This window comes from Sabethes cyaneus, chromosome 2 (assembly GCF_943734655.1).
Source record: "Sabethes cyaneus chromosome 2, idSabCyanKW18_F2, whole genome shotgun sequence".
NCBI lineage: Eukaryota > Metazoa > Arthropoda > Insecta > Diptera > Culicidae > Sabethes > Sabethes cyaneus.
This window is the reverse complement of record NC_071354.1, coordinates 156,145,985-156,159,314: the sequence shown is the minus strand read 5'-3', so window position 1 is coordinate 156,159,314 and position 13,330 is coordinate 156,145,985.

Genomic DNA, 13,330 nt, shown 5'->3' with positions numbered 1-13,330 from the left:
CGGTAACAATTTGTTACGGGATATCCATCTTATCTTGGAAGGGCCGGCTTCAGACTGGTTCTTCACCTATGTCGATGAATTTGCGGACTGGGACGATTTTGAAGATCGAATTCGATACCGGTTTGGAAACCCAAACCAAGATCAAGGTATTCGCCTAAAGATTCAAAACCGGACACAGCAGAGAGGAGAACCATTCATTGCATTCGTGACAGAAATCGAAAGACTCAATAAAATGCTGTCCACTCCTCTTTCACGTAGAAGAAAATTCGAGGTAGTATGGGACAATATGCGGCAGCATTACCGTTCCAAAATTGCAACAATCTCCGTCCGGGACTTGGACCATTTGATCCGCTTAAACCGCGGTATCGATGCCGCTGACCCTAATATGCAACAGTTCCCCGAAGCTCGGTTTCAGCGAAACATTCACCAGCTGGAATGCAATCGGTCAGAGAGCGAAGAAGAGGAGCCTGAAGCAATCGACGCAATGAAGGTAAACGCGGAAGGAAATAATAGATGGCCACCAAGAACCAGATTCGCGCAAACAGGTCAGCAAGCAACAGGTCAGCAAGCAACAGTGCAGGCGCTGCAGAAAGTATGCTGGAACTGCAAGAGAGTGGGACACAACTGGCGAGACTGCCGAGAACCAAGGAGGATTTTTTGTTACGGGTGTGGAGAATTAGGCCAAACAATCCGATCGTGTAACCGATGTATAGGGAGAGACGGAAGACAATTCCGGCAGAACCAGGGAAACAATTAAAGGGATGTACTACTGGGAACGTGACCATCCCGGAAAACGAATATGTTCCCAATGCCGCAATCTACGACCCAATCGACCGAATACACACGATCAAAATCGAAACCAGGAAATGTCCTTATTTACGCGTTAAAATATTTGACAGTGAAATAACGGCACTGTTAGACTCAGGTGCCGGAATCAGCGTAATCAACTCACTAGAGCTTTCGGACAAATATGGACTGAAGCTTCAACCAACGAGGCTGAGAGTGTGCACCGCGGACAACTCACAGTATAAGTGTTTGGGATACCTTAATATTCCCTACACCTTCAGGCAAATGACGCGCGTTGTACCAACAGTAGTTGTTCCGGAAATCTCAAAACCGATTCTGGGATGCAATTTCTGGAGAAGTTTTGGGATTCAGCCAATGGTGGACCTCGGGAACGGCCCAGAACCAATCGGAGAATTTGACGATGAGAACGAGAGCATTGCGTTCACTTTAGAGCCAGTGGGAATGTTACCAAAGCTACCAGTAATGGAAAAAGATGTAACCCTGGATGTACCGACATACGATATTCCGGAAGAGGAGCAGATTCCAACGGAAGACACCATAGAAGTCGAGCACGAGCTGTCTAAGGTAGAGCGAGAACAACTGGTCGAAGTGGTAAAAAAATTTGCGTTTACATCTCTGGGGAAACTAGGTCAGACGAACAAAATCGAACATGAAATTATTCTGAAAGAGGGAGCAAAGCCTAGGAATCAGCCAACGTACCGATGCTCTCCAAGCATCCAAAAAGAGGTTGATGCAGAAATCGAGCGGTTTAAGGAAATGAATGTGATAGAGGAATGCTACAGCGAATGGACCAATCCGCTGGTACCAGTTCGAAAATCAAACGGCAAAATTCGAGTGTGCTTGGACTCTCGCAGATTAAATGCGATGACGGTGAAGGATACGTATCCAATCCGGAATATGCTGGAAATCTTCGGTAGACTGGAGCATGCCAAGTTTTTCTCAATAATCGATTTGAAAGATGCTTACTTTCAAATCCCGCTGAAAGAAGAGAGCAGGAATTACACCGCTTTTCGGACATCTAAAGGCCTATTCAGGTTCAAAGTCTGTCCCTTCGGCGTAACAAATGCACCATTCACGATGTGCCGATTGATGGACAAAGTGATAGGGTTCGACTTGATGCCGTCGGTGTTTGTCTATTTAGACGATATTGTGATCGCAACAAAGACGTTAGCAGAGCATTTTCGTTTACTCGAAATAGTCGCAGAGAGATTGCGAAATGCAAATTTGACAGTTTCGTTAGAAAAGTCCAAATTCTGCAGAAAACAAATAAAATACCTTGGGTATCTGCTAACGGAACAGGGAGTTGCCATCGACGGATCAAGAATCGCTCCAATTTTGGATTACGCGAGACCAAAAAGCATAAAAGATGTCCGACGGTTATTAGGATTAGCTGGGTTCTACCAAAGGTTTATTAAAAACTACAGCCGGATCACCGTTCCAATTACCGATTTACTAAAGAAAGCAAAAAAGAAGTTTGAGTGGACGGAAGAAGCCGAACAAGCATTCAGTGAGCTGAAATCGGTACTGACTTCCGCGCCGATTCTGGCAAACCCAGACTTTACCAAACCCTTTACAATAGAGTCTGATGCATCTGATACGGCGGTTGGAGCAGCTTTGGTTCAAGAACTTGACGGAGAGACACGAGTGATTGCATATTTCAGCAAAAAGCTTAGCAGAACACAACGGGCTTATTCAAGTGTAGAGAAGGAATGCTTAGGAGTACTGCTTGCTATTGAGAATTTTCGTCACTACGTGGAGGGTTCGCATTTCAGAGTCGTCACGGATGCACGCAGCCTACTCTGGCTGTTCACCATCGGAGTTGAGTCCGGAAATTCAAAACTCCTCCGCTGGGCGCTCAAGATACAATCCTACGACATACAGCTGGTTTACAGGAAAGGATCTTGCAATATAACCGCGGATTGTCTCTCCAGGTCAATCAACCTTCTAGAACTCTCGTCTCAGGATAACGATTATGAAGAACTAATCGAAAAGATTAGAGCCAACCCTGCGAAATATAGCGGCTTCCGAATTACAGATGGCGTAATATACCGCTATGTAAAAAGCGAAACCCGAATCGACGATCCGCGTTTCCGATGGAAGATGTATCCCCGAGTAGAAGAACGATTGCCAATAATAAAAGCGGAGCACGAAACAGCACACCTCGGGGCGGAAAAAACGTTACAATCGGTAAAGCGTCGGTATTGCTGGCCTGGAATGGCAGAAGAAGTAAAAAAATATTGCCGCGAATGTTTGAAATGCCAAACCTCGAAAGCTGGAAACATAAACGCCACGCCGCCAATGGGAGCTCAGAAGGAATTTGTGGAGTACCCTTGGCAGTTTGTCACACTCGACTATGTTGGTCCATTACCAGCTTCGGGTAAAGGCCGTCACACGTGTCTGCTAGTTGCAACTGACGTTTTCAGTAAATTTGTATTGGTTCAACCATTTAGAGAGGCCAAAGCTAACTCGTTAGTTGAATTCGTCAAAAATATGATATTTCTGCTTTTCGGAGTACCGGAAATAATTTTGACTGATAACGGGACTCAGTTCACATCAAAAGTTTTTCGGGAACTGTTAGCAGAGTTCAACGTGAACCACTGGCTCACCCCAGCGTACCACCCGCAAGTGAATAACACTGAACGGGTCAACCGGGTAATAACTACAGCCATTCGCGCGACAATAAAACAACACAAAGACTGGGCAGATGATTTACAAACTATAGCATGCGCGATTAGAAGTGCCGTGCATGAGTCGACCAAGTACACGCCGTACTTCGTGGTTTTTGGTAGAGAAATGATATCTGACGGTCAGGAATACACAAGAATACGGGAACAGGCGGAAACGGATAAGTCGCGTGATGAACCGGTGAGGGGTAGGAGGCAAAAGTTGTTCGATGAGATCAAAGATCAGTTGGCAAAAGCGTATGATCGACACAAAAAGCAGTACAACCTGAGATCGAACCCAGATTGCCCGACTTACACGACTGGGGAGACGGTTTTGAAACGAAACTTTGAGCTTTCAGACAAAGCGAAAGGTTTCTGTTCGAAACTAGCGCCAAAATTTGAACTCGCCGTAGTCAGGAAAATACTAGGGAAACACTGCTACGAGCTTGAGGACCAAAATGGCAAACGACTTGGCGTGTTTTACGGCAATCACCTGAAAAAGGTGCATTTATCGAAGTAACATTAAATTTTTCAGCTATGTAGCCCTTCGGGGTAACGAAAGTTACGAATTCGCAACTAATGAAACCTCTTCGGAGCGCCCAAAAATACAAATTACTCCCCGGCTATGAACTTCTTCGGAACAACAAAGTATTGTAATTCAGCAAAAATACCTCCAAGGTCGTGATTGTGTTTTGCCAAAAGCGACCGCTTGAATTTTTTAAGCTATGTATCCACCTGGTGAGGGACCAACTTCAAGAAAAACACTTGCAGGAAAACGGTCATTGATTTTTAGCGGAACCGACTATGAGCCAACAAGAGTAGTATAAGGAAGGCGACCGGCCTTAAGGGTGAATTAATCGTGAAGCATCAGAAGGAGCTTGGGCTATGACCTGAATTAAGTAGTGCAGCAGCACGAATTGAAGCGAGCTCATAGGCAATGACTTCGATTTAAATCAGTAGCAATTGATTACCCTTCTTTATCGACTTTCTTATTATAGCTCGAAAGTTGGAATCAAGTCGTCAACTGAAAACCAATTCCCAACCTCACGTTGGAAATTTGGATGGACGATTACTTTACGAGCTATGTATCTTCTACAAAGAACAACTAAGTGTCTTCGATGAACGAATTCCACCAAAAACACCTTAATGGGAAAAACGAAAAGCACAAACAAGGTTGAAGATTCACTTCCCTTGTAAAAACCTGTGTAAATATTAGTTATTAGTACGCGCCTGTCGTCTAACTTAATTTTAGTGTTAGTATTAGGTATAGATTAGATTGATTCATTCAAAAACTCACGATTTTCTATTTATAGTTTCTACGTTAGATTAAGCTTGTAGTTAAAATTCTTCTGTTAGCTCCTTTGTACATATTTTCCCATCTTCATACATCATTTAGTTTTTGGCATAAATAGTTTTAGTGTTCTTCCCATCGTCATCCAGTAGATATAATTTTCGTAATAAGCATCTCCAATCATCCTAAAAATAGAAACCATAGCCAAAATTAGCTTATTTTTTTTACCAAAGCTTTCCGTTCCGTTGTTTTCAGCCGTGTTGACGCAAACAAAATCCACCGTTTCTGTAAAGAAAAAGAACCAATCAACTCAACAATGATATGATACATATTGTATTCACACTTCCCTTCAATTTTGGCCTACAAAACCAGTCAAGCGCCGGTAGAAATCCACTAATTTTGTTAAATTTCGCCGAGCAGCATTCCACTAGCCATCTTGGCTATCAAAGCTTTTTCCACTTTTGACGTTTGTCATTTGTTCGCAGTCCGGTCAGTTGACACGCAGGATTAGGTGAGTGAGTTACTTCTCACTAGTGTGAGGGACGGCTCACTCGTGTTGAGGGGCACGTCGATGTAAATTTTATTGTATGCGCAGATAAATATTTCGCGGAAATATTTATGATTTTGGTTTAGTTTAGCTTATGTAAAACAGTGCTTCGGACATAATTCTGGAGGGTTTTCATAAGTCAAAACGGATGTTATTGTGGAAAGAGAATACGATCAGAACCTCGGAATTCATTCTGTGGGGATCGATATTCAGGATTCGCAGGTTAAAAGATATTTTAATGTGGAGAACGTACATGATCGTGTTTTCGGAATTCATTCTGGAGTTGATCATGCTTCTAGGATCCACAAGTTTTTGATCATTTACGGGTTGTTTGTTCAGTTTTCGGCAAAGTTGCTGGAGTAGAAAAACACCTAGCTAGTTAGAGAAGTTGCGCAAAATTTTTGTTAAATTAGTTGGAAGAGAGATGCGTGTCACTGATATTTTCGGATATTCATAGTTCCATAGATTTCCATAGTCATTTAGAGTTCCATAGTTCCATAACAGAGATAAATTCAGCGAAATATAACCCTACAAAAATTTGATTAAAATTTTTTCAAAATTTTAATCAAATTTTTGTACAACTAGTAAGGGATGATGTAGCATGGCTACTATTTTAGGAAATTAATAATTCAAATATCATTCACTTACGTTCACTATTCGATATTGTACCATACTCGCAAGCAAGAAACTTGTATACAAATACTCAGCTACTTTCAAAATTCAGCACATTTCAAAGCCATTTCCTGACGATGTTTCCGTCTCACTAAATGCCGAAGCGGGTAGAGACACGAAAACGCGGATAAAGGACGGAAGGAAGAAGGAAATGAAGTCATGCACGCTTAGCCATAAACAATCGTTTACGAGTCGTTTCACGAAACGTACTTCCGATCACGACTACCGAATATGCTTCGCAATCTTTTCTGAGGATTACAGAACTGCTATTCGACCATTTCGATCTGGATCGTGAAAGCAGGCAGCAGTGTGATTTGAGTGTTCGCGTGCGTGAATTGTTGTAAGCTTAGAATGTGAGATTTGCTTGAAGATTTGATTCAAATTGTATGTTCCATAGGTTGAAAGCTAGTGCGGTCGTGTTAGAGTGCGGTCATTGTTACGTCTACGGACGCTTTTTTGTGTGCAAGTTGTTTAGCGAGAAGGTAAGAGTGAGAGTTGATTGTGTGTGTGACAAATTGCTGAAAACGCCATTCAGCCGGTAGACGGCTTCTCTTTTTGGCTTTGTTTTTGCCTCTTTCTCCGCCAGCCGTATACTAGCACAGCTTTACGTCCCGCACCCACGCTGCTGACCCACGACGGATTCGAAGCTATCGACTGTGCCACCGAAAGTCGGTAATTGCGACAATTTACATTTTGACGCCGATCAGCGCCACGCCATTTTTGCGCGGCCGAGACCACCGTTGTTTAATTGTCCGGCCATTGTTCAGCCCCGGAGCATTGTCGGCAGCTTCCGGTGCCATTTTGTCGGCGCGAGCAACGCCATTGCTGACAATACTCCTATTCAGCCATCGCGCATAATTGGCGCATCATCGCTATTCTGGACGACATCCACGATACCGGAGCTTTGCAGCAGCTGGCATCTAAAAATAGCCCGCAACGATCTACTCAACCTGCGTGAGTAAAAATAGCTCATTGAGCCGGCCGTAATCACTCACTACACACACACACCACACACCTTCTTGCTTTATTGCCACTCGAGAGCTTTTACCGAGTGTGCTTCAGCCGTTCAACCAATGGTGAGCGTGCTTGATCTGACCGCATAGTAGGAGTTAGTAGGGAAGCCAACCACTAGAGAGAGCAAGGAACATAACACGTGACTGAACCAATGTACCCCACTAACCCTACCAAGCAATAAACGCAGCTGTAACCGTGAAATGAGAGAAAGCGCTTCCCAATCAGATAATCTTGTCCGAAAGAACTTCTCACATTCCGCGTACGTAGTTTAGATTTCCTTTTTTGTCGTTATTGTACTCCGGAGGGTTACCGGTAAATAACCCCGCTGCTGCGCTGAAGCGAGATAGCTAGATTGGTCGAGTACGTTCGACCGGTGATGAGAAAACACTTTTGAGGCGCTGCGAGTTCTCGTGCGTCGGTAAGACGGTTGTGATAATCGCTAAGCGGAGCAGTGGCTCCATCGTACGTCAAACGGAGTAATTCTTTCGGCCTTTAAAAGCTCTTCGCACTATACGCCGTTTCGGGACTTTATTCAAAACCTGCCCTGAGATCAGGTTTCAAGCTGGGCAAATTCCATCTGACGAGTGGCCCTCATTAGAGGTGGCGCTAAAGTCACTCGTTTAGCACGTCCTGAAGGCATTTAGGAGACGGAAACCCTTAGCGGCCTTCCGGCCAGCTACATTGTCTGCCCCTATGTTCTTTATAGAATCGAAAACTACTGAACCGATCGGCGTGAAAATTTGCATGTAGTGGTTTTTCGTGCCAGGGAAGGTTTTCATGATGGTTAGAGATCCCTCCCCCCACTAAGAGGGGGGGGGGGGGGCTCTCATACAAATCTATACCTATAAAACTGGATTTCTGTCTGTCGTTCCGAATGTTCCTTATATAATCGAAAACTACTGAACCGATCGGCGTGAAAATTTGCATATATGGGTTTTTGGGGCCAGGAAAGGTTCTTATGATGTTCTTATGGTTCTTATGTATGGGGGCTCCCATACAAATGAAACACAAATTTCTGCATAACTCCAGAACTAATCCAGCAAATGGAACCAAATTTAGCATGTGGATGTTTTTGTAGGTATTTTTTTTTTCTATGGTGAATTGGGACTCTCCCTCTCCCTCTCCCTTTTAAGAGGGGTGAAATACAAATTTCCTCATAACTCGAGAAGTAATTAAGCAAATTGAACAAAATTTGGCATGTGGGGGGTTTTGGAGGCAGGATTTTTTAAATGATGGTTTGAGACACCTCACTAGGGATGCTATACCCGTTTTACCGAAACCGGTTTTACAGGTATTACCGGGCTATTTTTCAATACCGAATTACCGGTTTTTCCACGATCAAAAACCGGTATTTTCGGTATTTTTGCATGATCAAATAACAACTCAAGAAGCCCGAATTGCTGGTAAAACTTTTAAAGCATAATTTCATGATTGAAGGTTCTACAAATAATAACTCGATTACCGTCGATTCGGGCGAAATTGATCAGTCGGGTGAAATTGATCAGCTTGGACTAACGAGTAAAAAACTCTTTATTCTACGTTTATACTGATTCATAAAGCTGAATATGCACCCATCCATATAAAGATTGAGTTACTGGTCAAAGTCACTTGGCTTTCAGCAAGATTGATCTTGTAAATGGCTTGATTTTTTAAAATTTACTATTTTGATCGAATCGCAATTTTCAACATGCCCGATAAAACTCCTTGCTGTTAACACAAATTTCGTTGCAGAAGGAAATTTTGATAGAACTAATTCGATTCTCTAATTATCTGGCTGTGCTTTGATAATTTCCATGAATAAAATTATGCGACAGAAATTGTTTGATTTGACCTTTTACGAAATAAAACGATTGATAACATCATGAACTGAGGCAACATAGATTTCTAGATCGCTATGGGTGCGAAATGGAGCTGCCACCTGCGAAAGTTTATTCTTTCTGTAAAGCAGAATGGAGATTTATAAAAGGGTGCAAAAGACAGACAATACTTCGCACAAATTTTACAAACGCTCCATATGGCAGTTGCATGAGAGTGCAAGAGATCGGTTTGTGCTTACATAGCGAAATGCAACTACACATTCAAAGAGACAGTCAAGCTCCCGTATATGAGGAGAATTAAATTATTTGTTTCACTAGATTGGTGAAGATTGTATACGAAAATCGTACATTTACACATATATACAGCAAAAACAAACGATTACGATGCTAAAATTGGCTTAATATCTTTTCTATCGTTCATATTTATTTAGCAGATGCATCAACCATGCTAATGTAGAGCTGACTGTTTGATTTTTGTGCTAGTTGCTGTACGCAACATTGTTGCCTACATACAGGCAATATCTCGATTACGCCAGATTTTATACTGCACGTTAGGTTATTGCTGTCAGAGCGTATGGTTTAATAGCAATATCGTCTTGATTTCTACGTGATCAATTTCACCCGTTATTTGTAAATTTTCAATTTCACGATTACATTAAGTTTTATCTAAAATAAAACTATTTATATAAGATATAGATGATACTGTCGTGTAGCCAGCACTACAGTACTTATTTTAAAATTGAATCATCTTCCTAAATATGTTTCTATTCAAAGATATTTAAAAAATACTCGAAAAAGTGATCAATTTCACCCGAATTCACGGTATGTAGTTCTTCCAACGAAAAACCCCGAAATACCTCACCGTTGTCAGTATAGAGCCGGCATGCCTCATGCTTTTTAAGCAGTCGACTCCATTCCACTCGATCCATTCCATGGGTTACTCATCGCCAATTTCCTAGTCGTCTCAGAAGTCGTAAATCACTATCGACCTGGTCGAGCCATCTTCTATGTTGAGCCTCTATGTTCCTGGTGCCGATGGGTCGTTAGAGAACTCTTACTATTGTACTAGCGTCCGGCATCCTTACGACATGTCCAGCCCACCGTAGCCTACCGACTTTTGCCAGCTGCACGATGGGAATCTCTCCGAGCAATGCCTTTAGTTCGTGATTCATACGCCTCCGCTACTCTCCGCTTTCAGTTTGTACTCCGCCAAATATCATCCGCAGCATCTTCCGGTCAAACACGGCCAGGGCACGTATTTCCACTGTGAGCGACGTCACAGCTACCGTAAAGAACTATCGGTTAAATAAGGGTTTTGTACATTGTCAGCTTCGTACGGCGATGTATGGTTCTTGATCGTAGCGTTTTGCGAAGGGCAAAGCAGGTCCGATTTATTGCTTATATGTGCCAAATAATTAAGAATATTGCACAACAAAAGACACGTGCGCTATACAGTGAAGCTGTTCAGAAAATCTTCAGTGAAAATTAACAGAGTCTCTAGAGAAATGTCAGAACTCATCCCGGAAAAGGAATTTGTTCGGTTGCTAGTACAAACTGGAATAGAAATGATTTTATGATTATTTTGAATAACCTGCAGGCAGGACTGAGCCAATTCTACGGGATCTAAGAAGCAAGGATACGCTTTACTTAAGCGAATTCATAAAGAAAGAAGAAATTGTTGCAGTGCTAGAACCAGTCTTGGCTGCTGTCGAAACGCTGCACCGAAAAAATTGCAAACTCTACGATCTCTGAAACTACTCTCGGAACACCTTTCAGGTGTCGCACCACTGCTATTCGAGTAATTTCAGAGAGAGTTCGTATATTTGAATTTATTCGTTATATAATTAACCGCACTATTCGTGATGACTTTGTAATATTCTTCGAGGCATTAAGAATGTTTTGATAATAAAATTTTGCAAGGTTTTATTATTTTAAAAGTCAAAGGAATAAATTCAAAAACCAAGCAGGCAGAGGAACCATATCAACTGAACTTTCAGTATTAATTTATCATAAATGTCAGTATCTAAGTCGCGTATTAAAAGCTCCTGAACAAAGGTTTTCCTATGCCACATTTCTAATTTATCGCTTGGAATTGTTCTTTCTTTCTCCGTGGAAACCGAATGAAGATTTTCTGCCTCTAGAAGTTTTTTCATAAAAAAATTTTCTCGTTTAAAAGAGGACTCGGTAAATTCTCTCCGCATTGTTAAATATTATCTTGTTAATGAACTAGTCAATTAGTTATGTCAAAAGAAATTGAGTACCATTGATTATGGAAAGATCTTCTTCAAATCATATAATTTTTGAATGTAGTTTTAAAGTATTAACTTTTACCGGTTTTACCGGTATTGCATTTATGAATACCGAAAAACCGGTTTATGAAATACTCCCCGGTATTGGCATCTCTGCCCCTGTACCCTGTACCCCTGTGGTAGGGGGATAAGGATTCTCATACAATTGAAACAGAAATTTTTGCGGAACTCAAAGCTAATCGAACACGAGAAAGTTTAGAATCTTCCATAAAACATTAGTCAATAACAAGACCACCATGAACAACCTATAGTAACACTAGATAATTCAGAGTGAGACGGCCGCAGGCCGCGAGTGCTGCCGGCGATCCGCAGGGGGTGTGGGGGCAACCCTCTCATAGACCTAGGTTTATCTCTGTGAATACTCAATGGCATAACAGGTTTCATGCCAGACGCCATTATAAATCGCACTGTAGAAATCACTCGACGTGGAGAAGCGCTGTGTGAACAAAGTACGTCTTACCTGTCCAAGGGTCTGCTGGAAAAAGGGGGCGATACGCGAGCAATGTTGCCAATGATAATCGCGCACTGTGACAGCTTCACATGACAGCATTGCCAACACTTTCGTCGTTAAGGGGGAAGTAGAGTGACTATATATAGAGTCCTGCATGCACCTCACATACATGTATCTCACAATCTCTATCTAGGTTTATTTATTTTCCTAGGTCTACTGACCTCTATTACTTTCCTTCAGTAGGGTACGAACGAGCGACAGCGATTAAGGAGCGCGAAAAACTTTGCCGTGAAATGGTACAACCCGCGTGAGGTTTTTTGCGAAATGGTATTCCGCGAAACTCTATATTAAACTACCCAACTACTCAAAAACTTGCAAAACTCGAGATTGTGACAAAGGTCATCCGAGATTCACGATTTATGTACAGCACAGTTTGATTTGTGGCAATACGAAGTTTCTCGGGTCAGCTAGTAACACGATAAAAAAACATGAACAAGAGCTCGAAAAATAATGGAGCGATTCGATATAAAACAATCAATATTTTATACACTGAACTGAAATTCGATACACAAAAAGTAAGATGAGGTTAATAGCTGACTGTATTATATCTTATAATGGCCTTAAAATGACTTTCAAAAACATCTTTTGTAAAATAATATTCTACATATAAAAATAAAATTAAATAAAGTGAAATATTAAAATAATAAAAATAAGCTTCTACTTTTAATATTATTACCTTATTTATTTCTTTTTTTCTAACGACGTATAGCAGTCGGCTTAACTTTTTCTGTTGGGGAAAAATAAATGCTTAATGCGAAAAATGTAGATTCAGGCAAACTGAAAATTCTTGATATTAGGCCAAAAATGTAGACTTAGCGAAGGTCGCAATATCAAGAATTTTCAGTTTGCCCGAATCTATATTTTTCTATATTATTCTTTATTTTTCTATATTCTTCCCCAACAGAATTATTACCTTAATAATACAACGCGAAAAGGTGGATAAAAGCTCATGATAAAAATAGTATAATACCGATACTCATGATTTAGCACATTACCGTATAAGAACCGCCAACAACGCCGCAAACCACAGATCCACAGCGCCTGTATATGAAGCAAATCATAATTGCACAAGTATATTTTGTTTTCTATACAATCTTCGCTGCCAAATCTCGTCGATAACCATGCCAGACCATAACCGTGCATCAAATACGTTCTGATGCAAAATGAGCTACGAATGTGCTCTCGAACCACATACGAACCATTCGTAATAACAACTTTTGCGGTAGAGAATAAGGCTACGAAAGTTTTTGACTCGCCGTTGGAAGCGCTGACCACTTGCGCCGCATAAACCACCTCTATTTAGGTACCATGCATTTTCCTAGGTTTACTGACTAGCAGAGATTAACCCATAGTTCACTCCGAACGAGCGGTAGCGAATAAGGACAGCATATACCCAACATTTGTGCAGGTTGAAGGCCGCGAATATTAGCAGTGGCGACTCGTCCGCATGTTCAACCTGTTCATAGGAGAGGCAAACAAAATTCAGCCCGACAAAATTTCGTTAGCACCGACGCATATGCAATGCAATACGAATTTAGTTTAGTTACGAAGCTGATGAGCAAACCGTTCAACACGACATTTGAACGTTGCTTTATTAGAGATCTCAATGCACAAGCATACCAACGCATTATTCCTGGTATTGATTCTTGATACTGAATTAGTACCAGGAACAATGTGTTGGTACGAAGGAGGTAAAAAG